Genomic DNA, 23,764 nt, shown 5'->3' on the forward strand with positions numbered 1-23,764 from the left:
CATTGACTACCGGAAACTTAACTCTACCACTAGGAAGGATCATTTTCCACTCCTATTCATTGATCAAATCCTAGAGAGGTTAGCCAGCCAAAGCTTCTATTGTTTCCTTGATGGTTATTCCGGCTATAACCAAGTGGCAATTGATCCGCAAGATCAAGAGAAGACCACATTCACATGCCCCTTCGGAACCTTTGCTTATAGACGCATGCCTTTTGGGATATGTAATGCATCGGCCACGTTCCAAAGATGCATGATGTCCATATTTTCGGATATGGTTGAAAAATTCTTAGAGGTATTCATGGACGACTTCTCCGTCTTTGGATCCTCCTTTGACTCATGTCTCCAAAATCTATCTCTTGTACTTTAAAGGTGCAAGGAAACAAATCTCATTCTAAGTTGGGAGAAAAGTCACTTTATGGTCCAAGAAGGCATTGTTTTAGGACATGTCATTTCAAAAAGGGGAATTGAGGTTGACAAAGCCAAAGTGGAGTTAATCTCTAATCTCCCTCCTCCAAATTCGGTTCGTCAAATCCGTTCCTTCGTTGGACATGCCGGTTTCTATCGTCGCTTCATCAAAGATTTTAGCAAAATCTCTCGGCCCTTGTGTAATCTTCTTGCCAAGGACGTTCCATTCAATTTTGATGAAGCTTGTATGGAAGCTTTCGTGAAACTACGCACTCTTCTCTTATCCGCCCCAATCATGAAACCGCCTAATTGGTCCTTCCATTTGAGATCATGTGTGATGCATCCGATTATGCATTTGGTGCGGTTTTGGGCCAACGTGTGGAAAAACTTCCGTACGTTATCTATTATGCTAGCAAGACTTTCTCCGATGCTCAGTTAAATTACACCACCATTGAGAAAGAATTGCTAGCCGTGGTGTATACCTTGGATAAATTCCATTCCTATCTTCTTAGATCCAAGGTTATTGTCTTCTCGGATCATGCCGCTCTTCGGCATTTGCTCGCTAAAAAAGAGACCAAACCCCGCCTAATTCAATGGATACTCTTACTTTAAGAGTTCGACATTGAAATTCAGGACAAAAAAGGGACCGACAATGTCGTCGCAGATCATCTCTCTCGGTTACTCATTGAAAAATCTTCTGAATTTGCTGCAGTCTGTGATTCCTTTCCGGATGAGCAACTTTTTCAGATTTCCCATTCTAGTCTCCCTTGGTATGCAGATATTGTCAACTATCTAGCGATAGGCAAAATTCCATCCAATTAGTCCAAACAAGAAAAAGACCAGTTCTTCTCCCAAGTTAAGCATTTCTTTTGGGAAGATCCGTAGTTGTTCAAATATTGTCCGGATCAAATCATCCGGAAATGCATTCCCGACAATGAAACCACAAATGTCCTAAATTTCTGCCACACTCTTGCTTGTGGGGGACACTTCAGTGCCAAAAAGACCGCCGACAAAGTCCATCAAAGTGGATTTTATTGGCCATCCTTGTTTCGGGATGCATACAATTTCTGTAAATCTTGTGAGCGATGTCAACAGCTCGGATCCATGTCTCGAAGGGACATGATGCCCCTCACTCCCATCTTAATCATAAAAATTTTTGATGTGTGGGGGATCGACTTCTTTGGACCATTTCCATCTTCTTATGGCTATGAGTACATCCTTGTAGCGGTGGATTATGTTTCCAAGTGGGTTAAAGCCGAAGCTACCAAAACTAGTGATCATAAAGTAGTGTTCAACTTCATTCAGTCCAACATTTTTAGTCATTTTGGTATGCCCTGAGCAATCATTAGTGACTGTGGAACTCATTTCCGAAATCGTTACCTTAAATCCGTCCTCTCCAAGTACTCCGTCCTTCACAAAGTTGCCATACCTTACCATCCTCAAACGAGTGGTTAAGTGGAAGTATCTAATCGGAAGATTAAGCACATCTTGGAAAAAAACGATTCAGCCGAACCGCAAAGATTAGTCATTAAGACTAAACGATGCGCTTTGGGCTTACCGGACAGCTTATAAGACACCCATTGGCATGTCGCCATATCAACTTTTCTTTGGCAAGGCATGTCATCTCCCCGTTGAACTAGAGCACCGTGCTTATTGGGCCATAAAAAGGCTCAACTTTGATTTCAAACAAGCCGGCTCTACTCGTAAATTGCAACTCAATGAACTTGAGGAACTTCGAAATGATGCGTATGAAAGCGCCAAAATCTATAAGGCAAAGACTAAAGCTTTTCATGACAAGCACATTGTCAAAAAGTCTTTTTCCCCTGGACAAAAAGTTTGGCTTTTCAATTCTAGATCGAGACTCTTTCCCGATAAACTCCGTTCACGGTGGGATGGTCCATATGTTATCACAGCCGTCTTTCCTCATGGTGCAGTCGAACTCCAAGATCCTACTAATGGATCTCTCTTCAAGGTTAATGGCTAATGGCTTAAGCCTTACATTGATGGCATAATCCCTTTTCGAAAAGTTGAGAAAGTCCTATTAACGAACCCAATCTACGAGGATTAATGCGCCATGCAATGCTTAGTTCGTCTAGCTATCGACAATAAATTTAGCATTCATGGAAGAAATTCTTCCATTTTTCGAGCCCTCTTCTTTCAAGTGCCTTGTTCCACAAATATTCCAGGAATTCGTTAAGTTTAACCAAAATGTGCACCTTTCCTGAATTGACTCATCTTGCATTCCATGGTCCCATTTGGTTTCCTTAGTCATTTTCAGGTCTCCGTCCCACATCCAGAATTATTCCTGGTCATTTAAGCATTTGGCTCATCTAATCCAAACATTTAAATGCCTTTCGGATTTCGTGACTCCCACTTAGGCCGTTGATGCCAAATCTTGTCCCGGCATTCCTGCAAAGCAACTTGAATCCTCCGCAATTCAAAAATCCATATTCAAGTTATTATTCGATTCCATACTAAGCCTTGCAAGACCATCTTAAGCTGCACAAGGCAGCTGTAGAGAGGCCCCGCGGGTGCCCCACCGCGCCACCGTAGGCGCCCGCCAAATGAGGCAGTACAAAACCAACCTCTGCGGGGCCCCGCCAAGCCACGCGGGCCCCCGCCATCCATTCCGCAGGCGCCCGCCGCCTTCGCATGTAGGATTTTAAATAGGCTTTCAAGCCCATTTTTCCCTCTTTTATACTCCCTTCAACCCTTCTCCCTCTCTACTCTCGCCCCCATCCCTTTCAAACCCTTAAACCATCCCACTCTCTCTCCCAATTCCTCCCTAATCCTCTCATCCATTCATCTCACCCATCATCATCCTCCAATCTCCATCCTCATTATCCATCATTCAAGCTTGAGGAGATTGAGTCCTACACCTTGGGTAAGTGTTTCTACCTTTCTTTTTCTTTAAATTTTTGCACTAAGGAGGAGGGGATTCTTGTTCTGAGGGATTGGTGATTGTTGGGTTATGATTGAATGTCCATTATAGGTTAAATTTTTGGGTTTTTTTGCATTTCTAACCTTATTTTTGCTCTCTTCCCAATTCTGCTACACGCCAGGTGTTCGTAGAAATTCCCGAACCAGTTTTCTTCATTCCAATGGCTCCTAGGGTTATTTCCAAGCGTGCTTGTCATTTGAGGGCCCTTCTAATGCTCCTCCGACCCCAAATTGGGCTGAATGGCCAATTGAAACCGAAGCCAGATTCAACATTGCAAATACTTTCGACAACAATTTGGAGACCGCTTGGTCCGTCCGTGAATTGAGGGCCCGTGGCCTCACCTCTTTTTTCAAACCGCGTGCTCATTCTTACTTCCCGCGTGTGATCCATCTGTTTTACGCCAACATGTTCCACTCATGTGAGGAACCGGACAGAATCAAACCACCATTGATAGCTATAATTATGAATTCAACCTCGATGACCTTGCTATGGCTATGGATTGCCCCTTGGTTTCACCGGTGGATGAGGCGGGCCTCGCCCTTTATGTTGAAGGTCCCAATTAGCTTACCTTAGCGGACATTATGGGAGAAATTTGTCATGGTCAATTCACCAGCAACAGAACCACAAGCACCAATAAATCTTTCTTACCATGCCAGCTGTGGTTTCTAGATTCGATCCTGGCCAAAAACGTCCTACCCATGCCAGGCCATTCCGAACGTATGGGGGATTTTCTGAAAACCCTCTACTATGCTGAAACAGAGTGTTAGTTTTGTTTCCCACAGCTTGTCTAGAACCAATTGCTAAAAATCTACAATGAATTAATCTTGGTTCGGTCGCGCACCATCACCACCTAGGCATTCCTATTTCTATACCTTATTACAAGGTTGCTAAAAAATATGGGGTTCTGAGCTCCCCGTGGTGAGTAGAAAGAGAAAGATGTGTTGAATTTCACCCTTAGGGTCTGGAAGTCCAGCACAACTCAGCTTCAGACATCCCGTCAGGCCCGCATTGGTAACGAGTCGGATTGGGGTGCTCCGGCCCCCCCCATGGCTCCTGCTTCTCTTGTTCCTGATGCCCCCGCTTTTCCAGCTGCCTCTTTTGTCCCGCCACCTGATGTCATGACTCGCGCCGACTATCTCGCCCTGGATGCTCGTTTCGATGCCTTTTCCTTGCACTTTGATGCTATAGAGGGTGCCGTCCAGAAGACTCAGGAGAATTAAGAGATCCTACAAGCTATGCTCCAGTCATTGATTGACCGTGCACCTGGCCCACCTGGTGCTTCCTGCTCTACTCTAATGGTGGAGTGATTTCATATTTTTCGTTTTTATTTCCCTTTTCAGTAGTAATTTTTGGACTTATTTTGGGCCGCGTTTGGCATTTGCTTGTCATTTTTTCTTTTGCACTTATAACTGCATCACTTTTGCTACTTTGCATGGCTTAAAGTTTTTAGTCAAATAAATTGCAGTTATTTTCATTGAATTTGATTCATATGATTCTTGCCTTGTATAGATATCTTTTGACAGGTTTTTGAAACCAAGTTTGGGGGCATGCTCCTGGAATTCACGAGCTAGCCTATATTTGCACCGCCACTCCAATCCTCTCAACTTGGTACTATTGTTCCTTTCCCCCTTTGTTCATTTTCTTTGCTTGTCCCTTGTCTTCTACATTGGGGACAATGTGACATGCAAGTTTGGGGGTGCATGTGCATGCTATTACATTTTTGGTGCATGAGCATGTTATTGCAGTTTTGATATTTTTTTTTTGCTCATTTGATATTTTTGCTCATTTTTTATGCTCGTAAGTTAATAAAATCGTATTATTTAAAGGGAACTTTTTGAAGGTTGAAACATGTGCTTAATACTTTGTGTATAGAAGCAAAGACAAATTTTTTTGAAAATAAAGAAAATTTTGAATTAAACATGTTGATTCATAATCGGTTTGTATAAAAACTTCAATTAAATTTTCGTCGGATTTCATACTCTGTTATGCTTCACATTGCACATTTGCACACCGGAAACCTAATTGTGAGGTATGCAACCCAAATTGACCCTGATCGGGATATCCTTGGCATAAATATATATATATATATAATTCAATGACCAGTTGAAGTTCGTAACCTTTCCAACTCGAGTTATTAAGCCCTATGAGTGTTTTTACACTTAGCACCCTAAAGCCATTTGGCTTGGGAGTTGTTGGCCCAACACTTGCTACATGGGTTGGTTAGAAAGCTTAAAGAATTTAAATATTTCACGGTTGTTCGAAAATAAATAAAGATGGTTTGTCGAAATTCGTAACCTTTCCAATTTGAGTTATTAAGCCCTAGGAGTGTCTTTACACTTAGCGCCTTAAAGCCATCTGGTTTGGGAGTTGTTGGCTCAACACTTGCTACATGGGTTGGTTAGAAAGCTTAATGAATTCTCGACATTGCACGACCATAGTAGGTGATCTTTAGAGTTGATCAATAAAATTGTCAATAAGCAACGAAAGTTGTTCAGTTAATAAAGTTATGCCTTGGAGACCTCATTTAGAAGGAGATTTAAGGATGTGAAAATGTGTTCTTGAGATTAGAAAAAGAAGGTAAAAGTCACATATTAGGAAGCCGGCTCACTTTCACTAAAGTCAGAGTTCATGTTATTCAAGAGATGACAATTGAAGTATTTATATAGACCTTGATGATTGATGCATTTAAGTTGAACTTGTTTTGCCATTTTGTGTTAAGGCTTCATATATGCAAGGTAGTCTGCCTAATGTCTACCTTCATAATTTTCTGTGCTCCAAATCATAGTTGGGCTTCGTCGATATTTTTGTTTCATGATTGATGCATGTGTTAGCATTTCATTGGTCGTCATTTGCATTAAGCTCTTTGTCTTGTTTTGCTAAGGGACTAGCAAAATGTAAGTTTGGGGGTGTGATAAACGCCGAATATTATATATTCAAGCTCCCTTTCTTGCATTAGTCAAGTCCATTATTAGAAGATAATGTACAATTTTAATTCAGTTGTGTATTTCTTTCTGATTTCAGGTATTTTTCCCAAGAATGATCAAAGAAGCGGTTTTGACAACTTTCTATTGAAATACATGTGCCTTGTTGGGGAGTCATCTTCGGGACCTAACCTCTTCAGTCGTCATTTTTGTGAAGTTCGTGGCTTAATGTTCATAGTGGAAGTGCGTCTTCACTCCAGCCTAAAGAAGTTTGCATAAAATTTAAGCTTGGAGGAAGTGCTGCTGTAAGGCCCCGCAGGTGCTCGCCGCGCGTCCGTGGGCGCCCGCCAATTCCCTCATCTCTCTACCCCATTTCGCGGGGCCTTGCTGAGCCCCCGCGGGAGCCCCCACGAGCCACCGCGAGCGCCCGCCGCGCCATTGCGGGCGCCCGCCAAACATGCCAGTCCCCCGCAAGCCATCGTGGGCACCCGCCAGCGCCTCGCGGGCGCCTGCCGATCTGTAGAAGGCAGCTCAACTGCCTCTGAATTTCAGCATCTTGGTCCCCTTATCCTTCTTTTGTGTGGTCTAGCTTCATGCAGAGGGGGGAGCTCGGGATTTGGAGTATGGGGAGTTGGTTTTGAGTGTATATAGAGAGTTGAAGCTCATTATTTTGATATCTCTCATTTTTTGTAAGGTTCTAGAGAGAGAAAGAAGTGTTCTTGAGAGCTTGGCTTGTGGGTGGCTCCTAAGCACGAAAATGGAGAGGGTTTTCATCTCTTCTCCTTCTTCTCTTACATCCATGAGCAACTAACTCCCTATCCTAGGGAGGTGATGAAGCCATTCTTTGTAAGCATGTTATAATCTTGTTTTGATTTGGGGAATGAAGTGTTTATGTAATCTTTTCATATTCTATAGACTTACACATGTTGTAAATGTTCTTCAATTCAATAAATGATTGTGTTAAATGTATTATCTTGTCTTAGATTATATGTTTTTATTATTATAGGGCTTACATCTCCTTAGTGAGAATGGAGATGAGAATATGAAATGGTTTTAATGGCATGTTGTATGGAAGATTTGATAGTCCATAGCTTAGGGTTTCCCTTTTGATGGATTATTCTTTGCTTTTGACTTCATGTGCACTTATCACATAAATTGAGGACTTTGATGGTTCATAACTTAGGAAGGATATTTCATGCTATACCTTAGTTTAGATAGATGAATTATACTAACATTTGATGGATTATACTTAATTCTTGAATGTGTGACCTTCTTGAAGATATTGTAGTTGTCTTGCAGTCCTACATATTATAGTTACATGTATATTTTGTCCCCCAAGTTATTTGCAAGCAAGCATGTTTACATAGTTGATGGTGAATTCACTTCCTTAGACCTCTCTTTCTAGATTTCTTCCTCTTAAATTCCTTGCATTTATTGCTTTAAGCACATTTCAATTCTAGTGACTAAGTGACAAACCAACAAAACTCTATATCCCATTTTCATCAAACTAAAAGTGATTTTAAACACCTTGGTTGCCATAAGCTAGCAGTCCCAGCGGTTCGACTTACCCAACCAATAACCCTATTTTACAATGATTTGTGCTATTGCAAAGGTTGATGTATAATTGACAACCGATCAACAAGTCATCCCCTCTTCACATCCTCATCAGAACAATAAAAAATTGTGTTAAGACAAGACTTGCCTCAATTAAGTTAAGAATGAGTGAAGACCTAAGGAGAATTGGTACAATGGACGATCTCCAACAGCTATTTTAGCAAGGCTGTGCTGTTTCCCTTTGACAACCTGTTCATTCACTTGGAGGTTAGGCCTCAATCATGTTAAGTAGGAGTGAAGACGTAAAGAGAATTGGCACATTGAAGGATTTCCAACAGATATCTCAGCAAGGTTGTACTGTTTCCCTTTGATAGCCTGTCCTTTTGCATTATTGCAGTCCAGTTACCAACTGAAGGTGGATGCTTTGCATATGGTCTTTTAATAGTCTATGGCTGCTGTCTATGACTCTGCCAATTCTGGCTTCGAGTTCAAGTCCTCTAGGTTAACAAGTTAATTTTTTTTTCATTGTTTCATTGTTTGGCAGTTGGCTTGGTCCTTTTTGTTACTGTATTTGCTTCTGTTGCTTTATGGTCTTTGTTGTACAGTTTTTTCTTTATTTATAAAAGCTTACCCATTCAAAAAAAAATAAAAAAACACCATAAAAGCAATCACTATTAACTTCCCCATGATGCTTTGGGGACCCTTATATCGATAATTTCACGACCACCACCCCCTCCATTTTTCATCACTAACTCAGCATAACAGCTACTCATTGTCCCAATGCATCCAATTTGGAAACGAAAACGTTATTCCCAATCAAGACATTGAAAATTTATCACGAAAATGTCATTTTAATCATAAATAATAGTTTGTCATGACTCGTGAGCCTAACTTTGATTTTGAGATGTCCAATTTGTAATGGTAAATGCAAGACTTGTATTATTCTATATATCATATACTTGAAGGATAATAGAATTTGCTTGAATGTGGCACTAAAGCAGCATTGTCCATTTTGGACCACAATATGATACTAAATATTTTCAGGAAAATAAAAAAATTTCGAATGAGATAGACACTAAAAACTTAGTATATATCCTCATCACTGTAAGAGTTCAAATCCAAATATTAAAAGCTGGTGATACTATATTATCGATCACTACATGCCAGTATTTAATAAGCTGATGATACTATATCATCGATCACTACAATTGACTCAATTAAGTTTTTCTCGAAACCACGCAACCAAAAACCAAAATACCTAACTGAACTAAACTTTGCAATGGCTAAGAAACACAAGACCAAAGGCTTGTTAAGTCTAGCTTTCAACTTAGAGATCTGTGGTAAGGGGAACAAAATTAATCGAATGAATGAGAAAAAGCCAGAATTAATTCTACTTGATTTTGATTTCCAATATTTGGTTGAAGCCCAAATGAGGAAGTCAGGCCAACTAGAAAACATAGAAACCACATCAGAAGCTAGCTTTGGTTGAAATTCCAGATAATATTGGTAGATTATGGACACTTTAAAATAACTGATCCTGAGATCGATTCAGCATTAACATAGCACAACACAAACATTTAGTTCGAGTTAGAAACTTCAAAGTTGGGTTAGTATAATTTTCTTGCATTGCTAGCTAAAGTACGAAGCAATGTTTGGGAATGGCATGACTAAACCAGACCATAAGCTCCAGTGAACTGATTGAGAGGGATAGGGCTTTAATGTGGTTTCCATTAAATTTTTTGAACACAAATTGGCTGGCTATATTTTAGGCTCAAATGCGTGCTCTTTAGTTTGACACTCTAAATCCTTATTGTAAGCTGTATCATACCAATAACTAAAAAAATTATCCACCTACCTAAAAAGAAAAAAAATACTCCCTCCGTCCTATACTACATGTCCTGCATGGGGAATCCAACTTTTTATGGTAGTGGAGTTTTAATAGTATTTTATTGTATTGATAAGAGTGAAATTTTAAATATGCCCTTACTAAAAGACAAAATAGTACTCTGTAATTAGTGCATTTATTTAGTTAAAAGGATAGTTTGGAAATGTTATAAAAAATAGTGCATTCAATTTTGGAATAGGACATGTTTTTTGGGACATCCCAAAATGGAAAAATAGACAACTATTTTGGGACGGAAAGAGTATATTGTTTTAAGTCATGAAAAAATATTGTTTTACCTTGATTACCTTTTTTCATATCCCAACCCAGTTTTATCATTCATATCCTTACCCATGTTGATTATCTTATTCAAATTGTCTTGACTTGAAATAAACCCTTTCAGTTTATATTATGCAACTTTCAAATCAGTTTGGAGATCCTCAATTTTCATTTTATGATATTCTTTTAAGTAGTTAGAAGTACTACCTTTTCTTCAAGAATGAAGATTTTATCTTTAACCTCAGTGATGACAGAATTACTTTCCAAAACTTTCCTTTTTCCTTCATCAATCTGTTTTCTTAGATCTTCATTCTTCTATTTTGCTTGGATAAGCTCATTTGCTGACTTCTTGATAGCCTGTTTGATTTCAATGGTTTCTTCGACCATCTTCTTTAATCTTTCATCATCTTTTTCATCCTCTTGTACCTGTTCATCATGAACTTCATTATCTTCATTATCTGAAATATCAAAGTCATATAAAGTAACGGTATGAGGACCTTTTTCAAGAAAAGCGACTTAAGATAAATCAATGTAATCATCATGAGTAGAATCATTATCACTTAAAGTAGAATTTTCAGAATTAGAAACTTTCATTACTTTTCTTTATTCCTATCCTTTTGATCTTTCCTAAGACTAGGACAAACATTAGATGCATGACTTTTGCCACCATAATTCCAGCAAGTGAATTCAGTTTCTTTTAATTCTTCTACTTAATTTATTTTCATTAAACCTAAATTTAGACGACTTGTCAAAATTTTGAGGATTGGCCATGTTGTCATTCCTTCTCCTCTGTTGTCTTTGCAATATCTAATTGAATTGCCTTGACAAAAAAAAAAAAAAAAAAAAATCATCATCAGAGTTGTCATCAGTAGAATTCTCAACCTGTGTTGATTTTAAAACAAGATTCTTCTCCTTCTGATTTAAATCAAAATTCTGCATTTTAAAAGTTTTCAATGAACCTACAAACTCATCTACTTTAGAGATAGACAAATCCCAATATTCAGTGATAGTTTTTACGCTTATTTGAAATCTTTTAGGTAAAGACCTTAAGATTTTCTCACAGATTTTCTTATCACTAACCCTTTTGCCTAAGTGATGCAGTTCAAATTTTTTTTCAAGAAGACTAGAATAAAAATCAGAAAATGATTCATCTTCTTTCATCACGATGTTCCCAAAGTTATGAGAAAGCATTTAAAATTTGGATAACTTCACTTTTGAAGTCCCTTCATGAGTAACCTGGAAAATATTCCAAGCCTCTTTAACAGTTTTACAATCAGAAATTAATTCTAACATATTCAGATGGAACAACAAAATTAATAATTGCATATAAAGCTTTTCCATTAGCATCATTACGCTCAGATTCAACAGTAGTGAAAGCAAAAGTATCTTTTAAAACCTTGACTTCTTTACCATCCACAGTTTTATCTTCTGTAGGTGGTGTATAACCAGATTCAACTATAGCCCAAGTTTTACCTCCTGAATTTTGCAAATAGGCTCTCATCTTTGATTTCCAAAAATTGTAATTATCTCATTCAAATAAAGGACCACGTTGATTAGAACCACCTTCTTTCAACGCATTAGACATGATAAAAAACAAATTTTTTGAAATCAATCAAAACATTTCACAAGGAACAACTCAATGTGTAGAGATTAGCTCTGATACCAATTTGTGAGTTATACGCAACGAAATATTTAGAAAGTTTTTTATTTTTAGAAATAGATATGTGTCTTTCTAAATTTCTTTATTTTATCAATTAATAAATTAATACCATGCAAGATAAAATAAAGCAAAGTAAAGAGTTAGAGATGACACCAGGATTTTTAGCGAGGAAATCTCAGTTGATAAAATATGTCAACTGTTTGAGGGAAAAACCTTGTGAATTGTGTGCAGTTCAAAGTAAACCGATTCACTATGTTGGAAACAAAGTATACTAAACTTTGACTCTAGTTTACACCCTATCGTTCTACCAAACACCAATAGCTGACAATCCTCTGGCTTTGCGACGTCCCGTCCAACAACAACTTGACCTCATGCTTATTCTTAATCTTTGTATAAAAGTAGCAGGTAGATCAAACAACACTCCTCAAATGCTTTGACCCTTTTAATTTGTGATTGCTTTTACTTCTATTTTTCAATATCTAAATTCGATGTAAAAGTAGATCTGTTTTTCTCTGATTGATATAGATGCAACTGTATGATCACGATCAGGATTTGAACAATGCAACTTTAAACTCACTATGTGTTTATGTGTATGTTCTAGAAAGATGACAGATAAATGTCTTGGATTTTCTGTAAAAATAATCTTCCTAAGGCTTTTAAGAATTATGAAATTGTAGTGCTAAAGTCATGAATAAACCTAGATGTGTATCAGGGCAGAATTTTCGAAGACCTAATCCTTCTGAAAATAAAGGAAATTTCGTGCATAGGACTTTTGGTAACATTCTAAACCAAATAGGAAGTTCAAAACTGATTAGGACAAAGTTTCCTAAAACTGAAACAACAGTGGTACCGGTAGCAGGATGTTGAACCGGTTCCCAAAAGACAGTATTGAATTTTCGAATCTTAGCTTCTTGAACCGGTTCCCAACTGTGATACCGGTTCCTACTTGACAGAATCTAATTAAAACTTGGATTTTCTATTTTTTGTAACTTGGAAAATATACCCTGTAGGTATTTGTCCTAAGTGGAAAACGACTTCCTAAAAATTGTTTATTCCTTTTCGATGATCTCAGTATTCTTCTGATGAACTACTTTTCAATTCCGTAGTTAATGTCGATTCTGATATGATAACTTGAATTACAACTTGACTAGGACTTGTTTTGAAATCGAATATTGCCAATTACAAATTTATATCTCACAATTCCACCATACTTTACGAAATTTTATCCCACTAAGACCTCCATTTTGTCAACAATTTAGAGCCAAACGTTTTTCACAAATTTTTATTTTATTTTTTTACTTGGGTTTGTTTCCAACAAAACATTGGAAAGACAATTAAAAGTGTCATTTTTGTAATAAAATCTGATTTGGACATCAAAATAATCGGATTAGATATCACTCCAACAAATGAAGTTATTCATAATCTTCAGGAACATAACGGCATTAACAGTGATTTAGGAGATAAGTCATTGAGATCTCGCTTTCGAACTGCACATTTAACTTAAATAGTATGTCTATTGTGAGTTCAATACACGTGCTCTAAAAGAAATATATATATATATATATATATATGAAGTTATCCATAAGAATTTCACCTAAGCATTCAATATTTTGGTGACAAACATACTATTTTAGTAATGTAATGTATGATCAAACCAATCCTTAGCATTGAGAGAGAGAGAGAGAAAAAAAGAAAAGAAAAATCCTTAGCATGGACCCACCAATTTGGAAAGAAAAACGAGTATGAATTTTTTTGTTAATGCTCAGAAGGATAGGTGGTCCTCAATAAGTTAAAATCACGACTATCATCAAACATTTTCACTCTCTATTATTTTAAAGGGTATCTTTATTTTCAATAAAAGTGAACTTGAATGATTTGAATCACAAACAATCCTTCCAAGGTTACGTAACCTCTTGCACTGAATTAATCTTTAATCACTTATTATGAAGAGTTTCTTTCATGAAATTGTCTTTTTTTTTTGTTTTTTTAGTTGGTACTCACACACACTTACCTCAATCGAGACTCGAACCCCTAATCTCTCTTTGGGAAGTAGGAATCTGGTACCGCTAGGCTACTGACCCGTTGGTAGTAAAGTCTTTCATCATAGTCTAAAGAACCATTAACTATAGAAATAATAAATAAAAACAAAAACAAAAAAACAAAGAGGAAGAGAAGAGAGAGAATGATAAAAATTAATTATAGTTAAGTAGCTTAATGGATATAATTACATATCATCATAGTTAAATTTTATTTTTTTTATTTTTTTTTTCAGATTATAGTATAATAGTTTAATAGTTAATGAAAACAGTTACAGGTCACGTCCTACTCAAACTTGACCCTCAACCCTAAATCCAATAGGACCAGCTGCATATTATATAAAAAAATTAATGGGTTTTCGTATATTATACCGGAATTAGAGGCTAGTTTGATTTCAATTTTTTTAAAACAATTTTTAAAAACATTGAAGACAAAAACATGTTACCTCTCTCTTTGATTGGAAAAAATAAAAAACCTCTCTCTTTGAGAACTATAATCCATCTGTGAAAAACACGTTTTAATATTACAACTAAGAGAGTAAGCTATTTTATTTTTTATATACATTTTATACTATTTATTATATTTAATTAAATTTACATAAACACATATGAATACTATATTAGTAATTATTTGAATGCTCTCCATCTTCCTCATAAAAATTAAACTTATTCTTGAAAACTTTTTATCTGTTTTATAAAAGGTGAATTTATTTTGAGAACTTTATATTCTTATAAAATTCTGAAAAATTGTAAATTTCTTAACAACTTTATATCTTCGATCCTTATAAAAGGTGAATTTATTCTTGTGAACTTTACATTTTTTTAAAATAAAATATTGAAAAATTATAATAATTATTTTATTAAAACTAAATATGTTATTGATTAAATTGACCTTGTACCAAATAAAGCATACATTAGTGAACCAATAAGATAATTATACATTCATTTTTATTAGGTGTATATAGCAATAATATTAATGTTTTATATATATTAATTAATATTGACAAAAACACCTCAAATCGAATCATATTTCTGAATTTAATAATATTTATTTTTTAATTATCACTTAAAAACTTAATTACTTAAAATTTTAAGTACTTAATTTTTAATTTTATGAAACAGCACGTAAAACAATTGGTGATAAAACTCATGCTATTGCTTCTTCATTGCTAATTTAGCCGTCTCCAGCACCACCGCCCAACTGGCACTACTAAAATAACTTCATCTTGTGTAGGATCTGCATACATTGTATTTCTTACAAAACTTGATGACAGTGTAATTTATACCAAAAAAAATAGAAAAAATAAAAAATAAAAATAAACAAATTGTCACATGTATGGTTTGCATACATTATAATTTCATAAGACAAAATTTTAAGGGAAGTGGATCCCCTCATTTTTGGAAGAGTCTTGCTCTCCAAATGAAGTTCCATGCATCCTATTTTGGGTTCAGTATTATAATTTTAATGCACACCAACGTGTAGAGGACCCTCCAAAGGAGATCCAAGTCCAATTTTAAAATGTAGAAAAGCCTTAACTTATGATTTGTTTTTGGAAAGTCAAATTTCTCAACGTGAATCACAAGGGCTGTTCCCAAGTTTAGTTTGGCAGATAGTCAAAAAAAAGTGCTTAAGTTTGGCAATTTTACAGAAAATGTAATATACTAATTTGTCTAATTTGTTCGACACCAAATATCTCAATCTTTCAACTTCTAAGGCAGGTAACATTGTAAATCTTAAAAATAAAAAGAAAGTGCCTGGATGTGTTAGGGTTTGTTTGGATGTCCCTTATATTCAGATGGTCTTATTTACAATAGACACAAATTGTAATATAGAAATTGAACATCTTAAATAGAATTATTTTAAATTTCCCACAAGTTATTTTTTTTTTTTTTTTCCCTTTCCTAGACAAGAAACTTGCACTCACTTTGTGTCCACAAGAACTTGAACCTCAAATTCGACTTCAAAAGTTGAACCTCGATGTGTTATTTTCCAGTAAAAATTATGCTATTGAATGTGTTACTATTAAAACAAAAATTAGAGTACATTTTGTTTTCTCGTTAATTGCAAATTAGTATAAAAGAAGACCAAAAATTTACGGAATTCCCGAAGGGCCCAACAACAAATAAAACAGGTCAGAGACTGGAACAAGGCCGAACAAAGCTTAAAGAGCAAAGACTACTAAAGGGAAGCTAGGCCCAATTATCAAAGACAGCCCAACCTAGGGTCCAAAAACTTGTAATCTGAAACCCAAATAACTATAATCACAAGAACAAAGGCTAAATCAGTCTAGCTTTAAACTCGAATATCTAGGCTTCCTTTGTTTCGATGTAACGATATTATTTATTTTTTATTTTTATTTTTAATTTTTTTTTTCATGTAAATTATATATTGTATTCCGGTGTTAGGCAAAAGTTTAGATTGAGGTTCATCTGTGTGTGTAAAATAATTTGTCAAAAATTAATGAAAAAATTAATTTTATTAGATTTTTTTTTTCTCTAAAATATTTTACAACAATCAAACCCTATAAAACAAAAATATATTTTTTAAAAAATATTTTACATTCAAACAAACAAGCCTGATGTAAGGAGAACAAAAGGCAAAGAACACAGATGAGGTAGCACAGTTAATCAGGTGAATGGAAATAATTATTCAGATTAACGTACGAACTAGGAAGAGACATTTGCAGCTAGCGCCCAACAGACATGGGACGACCTCTAATCAGAGGAGTAGAAGGATTGAGTCAGCCTCGAATAGGGAGAACAAAAATTATCAAAGATTCAAGCATTTTGTGTCGACAGAATATGGACACTAAAAAATAAATGATCATGAGATTCAGCATCAGAATATAAAGCACAACACACAAACAATTGGTTTGAGTTAGAAATTAACTTCCTGCATTAACTTGTATCATGACAATAATTTAAAAAAGTTATCCATATTAAGTGAAATGTTAACGGTCCATCAAGAAGTATTTGGACATAGAGATTCCAAATTTAACTCAAAGTTTTGTTTGGCTATTTGCAAGGAAGCATCTTAGTACTCCCCAATTAACTATTATCAAAGGTTATAGCATAGATCCAACAAATTAAACAAGGCCAGAAGCTCTTAATTTTAACTGTTTTTTTTTTGGTTAAATCAAAGCTCTTAATGTCAACAGTAGTTCTTTTCATCTCCTAAGCAATCTTTAAATGCACATTGAATAATGTAAAAATGCAAACATTGTATTCACATAGGATGAACCAAACTATATATTTTGATTCATATCATATTATTTTATTTCGATACCCTCTAAATCATATATCAAAAAAAATAGTCAGAGTGCATCGTTAGGTCCAAAATACAGGAAATTAAGTCTTAATAAGAACCTAAACAAAGTTCAGACCACTCTTTATTTTCTTCCAAGTCATGTACCCAAAGAAAAATTGTACTAGAACTTAAATATGTGACCTAGCAGCGGAGATTATCGCCTGGAGTGATACCAAGTTGGTTACAGTAGTCTGTGTAATAAGCTACACGAGCATTAACGGTGTCAGGGTTTGCACCATCACATTCAATTGCACTGAAGGCACGGATTGTTGCCCCGAACCCTTGTTCGATGACAGGGTGACCATTGGTCATCCAAAACCATAAGCCTGTCTTGAATGACACAACTGCATCTGATGCCCCAATGTCAGGGTTGTTGAGTCCATCTAATCCGATAGCATTTCCGGCTGGACCATAATTGAAGTTCCATTTTAGCTGAATAGGACCTCAGCCATAGTAACCCTTGCCTGGTGCGCATGGATACTGTGTATTAGTTTGGTCGCAGAAGTCCTTAGAGGGACCATCTATCTCTTCAATATAGCAAAAGTCTGCACAAACAAAAGATTTAATTTGCTTGTTATTATTTATGTTTAGTGTCAAAGATGGGCTGGTTTAATTTGGTTTCAGTTTGTAACTGCTATGGACTAATGGTTTGAAATGTTTGATTGGCACAAATATGTTTGTGTTTTGTCGCTGCTCATTTTGTTGCCTTTGACCTGTTGGCTTGTTAGGCCTTGGGCATATATTTATTAAGTGTGTGAAAATATAGACACATATATATACTGGCATGCACTTGCATATATACAACGTATAAATTTATATATAGAGAGAGAGGGTGAAATCTGTTAGAGTTGCACTACACAATCAACCGGATTTAATACCAGTTGTTGTGGCGGAAACGCAAAATAAACAACACTGTTTAAGGAATAAACAAACAATCACGAAGAATAAAAAAAAAAAATCACACACAAGAACACAAGATATACATGGTTCACCCAAATCTTAGGGCTATGTCCAGGGAGCACACCGAACAAAATCACTCTGAAAAAGATGAAGAATTACAAGGACAATTCTCTCTCAATTGCTCTCTCTTGTATTGACACACATTTTTCTCTAACTTTCTCATCCTATTTATCGAGTCCCCAAACTTGTCCTACAAGAATTTGCCTTTTGTAGAATCCAAAACCAATAAGAAAGTTAAATCAGATTAGGAAACTAAATTTTCCTTAAACCAATAAGAAAGTTAAAACATATTAGAAAACTGAATTTTTCCCTAAAATTCAATACTCTTGAAGTTTCTATATAATTAAATCTTCCTAAAAAATAATTACCTAATCAGACTCCGCAAAACCACAACAATCTCCCACTTGGAGGCTGGAGCACTTGTAAACCCATTCTATCTTCTTCTCATGCATGTTATATGCATGTTTGTGCGCTTCTCTCTATCTTCAAGCTAGAAGACCGACTAAAGTTGCACATAACTTCTGTTTCTCCGTGGTCACTATCTTGGTTAACATGTCAGCCGGATTCTTGGTGCCAAGTATTTTCTCAAGTGTCAACACCCCATATTATAACAAAGATCTGATAAAGTGACACCGAAGTCCTATATGTTTGATCCTTGAATGAAATGCTGAATTCTTTGCCAGATGTATCGCATTCTGACTATCATTGTGCAAAACATTCTTCTCCTGTTCGAATGCCAACTCTGTCAACAAACCTTGTAACCAAATCATCTCTTTACTAGCCTCTGTTATCGCCACATACTCTGCTTCTGTAGTAGATAACTTTACAATCCTCTATATTTGCAAAACCCAACTAACTGCAGTTATACCCACCATGAACACATACCCGGTAGTACTTCTTCTGTGATCCACCTCGCCAGCAAAGTTTGAATCTACATAGCCATGTAGCTTCACTTCGCCCCTTTTGAAACATAGGCATCTATCTGTGGTACCCTGTAGATATCTCAATATCCACTTTACTACTTCCCAGTATAGCTTGCCCGGATCCTTCATGAACCTGCTTACTACTCCCACTGCATATGCAATGTCTGGTTTTATGCACACCATGGCATACATCAAATTTCCAATGGCTGAGGCATATGGAATTTTAGCCATAAAGTTTTTCTCATCTTCTGTCTTCGGACACTGATCTTGAGATTATCGAAAGTGATTAGCTAAGGGAGTACTCACCGCCTTAGCATTATTCATGTTGAACCTCTTCAGAACCCGTTCAACGTACTCAGCCTGAGACAACTGCAAAGTACTTTTCTATTTGTCTCTGCTAATCCCCATCCCAAGAATCTACTTTGCTACACTAAGATCCTTCATCTCGAATTCACTAGACAACTGCTTCTTCAATTTGATGATTTCTTCAAAATCAGAACCTGCCACTAACATGTCATCAACATAAAGTAGAAGGATAATGAAACTTGACTTAAACCTCTTGAAGTAGAAGCAATGGTCAGCGTTGCATTTGTTGTAGCCATGTCGCTTCATAAAACCATCAAACTTCTTGTACCACTGCCTCGGGGCTTGCTTCAAACCATATAAGCTTTAATTCAACTTGCACACTAGTTTCTCTTTCCCTTTGATTGAGAAACCTTCCGGTTGTTGCATGTAAATCTCCTCATCTAGGTCACCATGGAAGAAAACAGTTTTGACATCTAACGGCTCAAGGTGCAACCCCTCTGCTGCAACAATGCTAAGAACTGAGCGAATGGTACTCAGTTTCACAACCAGGGAAAAAATATCTGTGTAGTCAATGCCTTACTTTTGCTGAAAGCCTTTGACCACCAATCTCGCTTTGTATCTCTTGGAACCATCGTGTTCCTCTTTTACTCTATACACCCATTTGTTGTGAAGAGCTTTCTTCCCCATGGGCAACTTGGCTAGTTTCCATGTTTTGCTGGAGATAAAGGACTTCATCTCATCTTCCAGTGCAAGCTCCCACTTGCTAGCATCTTCAACTTGACATATTTCATCATAGCATTCAGGCTCACCATCATCTGTGAGCAACATATAATCCAAATATTTCCTATTCGGTACATGAGGTCACGTAGACCTTTTGGGTGCAGGTATACGAGTTGGAATCTGCGATGAACTATGCTCTGTGAGTTCTGGCCAAGAACCCTCATCTGTCTGCTCCGCATCAATGCTTTTTGGATTATCATCTAACTCAACAAACTCAGGCTTACTCTGTATAGGACTAGTTAACTGTGCTGCATCTCTATCCTTGTACATCACATTCTCGTTGAAAATCACATCTCTACTTCTGATAATTTTCTTGTTCTGATTATCCCAGAGTCGATAACCAAACTCATCTCCACCATACCCAACAAAGATGCATTTAAGTGACTTGGGGTCAAGCTTTCCCCTAGCATGGTCATTAATATGCCCATATGCAATACAACCAAAAACTTTCAACCATAAAAGATTTACCTCTTTGCCACTCCGTACCTCTTCTGGTATTCGATGCTCTAAAGGCACCGATGGTCCATGATTTATTAGGTAGGATGTTGTATTGATCGCTTCTGCCCAAAACTGTTTGGGTAGACCCAAATGTATGCGCATGCTTCTGGCTCTTTCTGTCAATGTTCGGTTCATCCGTTCTGCCACCTCATTCTGCTGTGAGGTTCCTTGCACAGTCCTCTCTACTCTGATCCCATTATCAAAACAGAACTTCTTGAACCCAGTGTCTTCATCCTCACCACCATTGTCTGATCTTAACCTCTTGATCTTCAAACCTGTCTCATTCTCCACCATGGACTTCCACTTCTTGAACACATCAAATATCTCAGATTTGTGCTTCAAAAAATAAACCCATACCTTCCTCATGTGATCATTAATAAAAATCATGAAGTAGGATTTTCCGCCAATGGATGAAATAGTGGTTGGCCCCCAAACATCTGTGTGAACTAACTCAAGTTTCTCCTTTCTGAGATCTTTGTCACTCTTCTTGAAACTGACCCTCTTTTGCTTGCCCATTACGTAACTCTCACAGAAGTCAATATCAATTGCCCGTATGCCTGTAGTTTCCCCTTTGAGTGCATAATCTTGAGCCCCCTTTCACTCATGTGACCTAGTCTCTGGTGCCAAAGGTTGTGATATTCTCTGTTTTCTCCAACTGCTATAGACCCACAAGCACTGGTAGTTATGTAGAGAGTGCCAGATTTCTTACCACGTGCAATGGTCATAGCGCCTCTGGAAACTTTCCACGAGTCTCCATTAAAGGTTATAATAAAACCTTCATCTGACAATTATCCTACCGAAATCAGATTCTTCCTTAAGTCAAGGATGTGTCTCACATCCTTTAACTTCCAAGCTGGCCCATTCAACTTGATTTGCACTTCACCCTTGCCAATGACGCTGCAAGGCTGGTCATCACCAAGATACACCTTGCCAAGGTTACTAGATTCATAGCTATTAAATAGCTCTTTGTTTGAGGTGCATGAAATGATGCGCCAGAATCTAAAACCCATGACTCCGCCTTGATCTCCAAAGAGCATATCAATGCATCATCTGATTCTTCTGAGACAAAGTTTGCTTCAGTTTTTCTTTCGGTTCCCTTCTTAGGAAGTCTGCAACTAACACGGTAATGTCCTTTCTTTCCACAATTCCAACACTCAACGTCATTGAGATTTGTGAAATTCCTAAAATTTTGAGACCGTGTCCTTCCATTCCTTGACTTGGCTCTGTCTCTGTTTCTATTATTGTTGCCCTTCTTCTTGTTTGAACCCTTGCCTCTGCTTTCAACATTCAACGCCGAACCACTGGTGGAAACCCCTACTGTTTGCCTTCTGATTTCTTTAGTCAGAATCATGCTCACAACTTCATTAGACTTCAACTTGGTCTTCCCTGCAGAGCTACTGATCGCTGTAACTGTGCCACTCCAACTCTCGGGTAACTGCCCTAGAATTAGCAGTGCTCGGACCTCGTCTTTGAAGTCGATATCAACAGACTCTAATTGCCCAACTATCTCGTTGAACGCATTTAGATGTTAGTTGAACTTACCACTTTCGACCATCTTCATGTTGAACAACTTCTTGATCAAGTGCACCTTGTTCGCTGCAGAAGGCTGTTCATACATATTAGAAAGGGCTGCCATGAGAGACATCGTCATCTTCTCGTTTTTAATGTTGAAGGCAACTGACTTTGACAACGTCAATCTGACGGTGCCAAGAGCCTTCCTATCAAGTAATTCCCATTCTGCATCCTTTGTATCCTCTGGTTTCTCTCCCAAAGGTTGATATAGATTTTTCTGAAACAAAAGGTCTTCTATTTACATCTTCCAGAAACCGAAGTTTGTGCCATTGAACTTCTCGATCATGGATGCGGATGTCTTATCTTCTAATGCCATTACTCCTACTCGAACGGACAGATCTGATCGAAAAACTTTCAAAATTTCGTCAAACACCTTTTGTGCCCTAGGTTCTCAACCAAAGGCTCTTATATCAGTTGTTAGAGTTGCACTACACAATTAACCTGATTTGATACCAGTTGTTGTGGCAGAAACGCAAAATAAACAACACTGTTCAAGGAATAAACAAGCAATCACAAAGAATAAAAAATCACACACAAGAACACAAGATATACATGGTTCACCCAAATCTTAGGGCTACGTCCATGGAGCACACCGAACAAAATCACTATGAAAAAGATGAAAAATTACAAGGAGAATTCTCTCTTAATTGCTCTCTCTTGTATTGGCACACATTTTTCTCTAACTTTCTCACCCTATTTATAGTATCCCCAAATTTGTCCTACAAGAATTTGCCTTTTGTAGAATCTAAAACCAATAAGAAAGTTAAATCAGATTAGGAAACTGAATTTTTCTTAAACCAATAAGGAAGTTAAAACAGATTAGGAAACTGAATTTTTTCCTAGAATTAAGTACTCTTGAAGTTTCCATATAATTAAATCTTCCTAAAAAATAATTACCTAATCAAACTCCACAAAACCACAACAAAATCTTACGTCCAATTTCAAATGTTATATGTGAAAAGAAAGCTGCAATCTCACGCTTTGAATCATCAGCAGAACCAGTGGTGCCAAATTGAGAATAAGAATTGGCAGCTTCAAGAAATGCAGCTCTGGTGTAAAAGCTCTTTCCGGCACAATTCTCACCGATTTGGCCGATGATGCCATTAAAGAACATATCAATTACAACATCAGCCACCGAGACACCATTACTAGGAGTACTAGGTGTGGTCGTGCTGATGCAAGGACCCGCTTGGCAACCTATGCCACAATAGTCAATGGTAATGCCACAGTACCTAAATTGACTACAGCACAGAACCGCGGCACAACTGCAGTTCTGACCCACCACTGATTTCGGCAGAGATTCGGTGAGGATTCCGGTCAGAATGACTGTGAGTAAGGCTTTCCCTAAATTGAAAGCAACCATTTTGAAAAGAAAAGTTATATATGGTTAATTAGAAGAGCAATGTGTGGTGTAATGATAAGGTTGAGAGGGGTATTTGTAGTGTGTAGTCAATGGAAAATGCCAAAGAAAAGTTATATATGGTTGTTTCAAATTCAAGTTTGGCACGCAATTTCGTAGAATGCTGATGCGTGTATGGTTTGGTCAGTGGTTGATTATGATGAATTATTTTGTTTTATTTTATTTTAAAGTAATTCTACAATGTGCGTTTGATTTTTTGTGCTGCTCCAAACGATGGTGTTAACAAATAATTTTTAGTAAGACAAGATAAACTCTCTCTCCAGTATTGTATCTCCATAACAAAAAATTGATATATTGAAACTTTTATATCATCTTTCTTT

The 23,764-nt window shown here is 36.9% G+C and overlaps 2 pseudogenes; one reads left to right on the forward strand and one right to left on the reverse strand.

Moving 5' to 3' along the window:
• The first annotated feature begins 972 nt into the window (after window positions 1-972).
• The window catches only part of LOC132275483 (uncharacterized), a 100,733-nt pseudogene continuing 77,941 nt past the window's right edge, over window positions 973-23,764 (forward strand).
• Window positions 17,010-23,415, reverse strand: LOC132302084 (endochitinase EP3-like; annotated as a pseudogene).

This window comes from Cornus florida, unplaced genomic scaffold (assembly GCF_030987335.1).
Source record: "Cornus florida cultivar Cherokee Brave unplaced genomic scaffold, ASM3098733v1 CherokeeBrave_3.0.0_Hap2_Chr01, whole genome shotgun sequence".
Taxonomy (NCBI): domain Eukaryota; kingdom Viridiplantae; phylum Streptophyta; class Magnoliopsida; order Cornales; family Cornaceae; genus Cornus; species Cornus florida.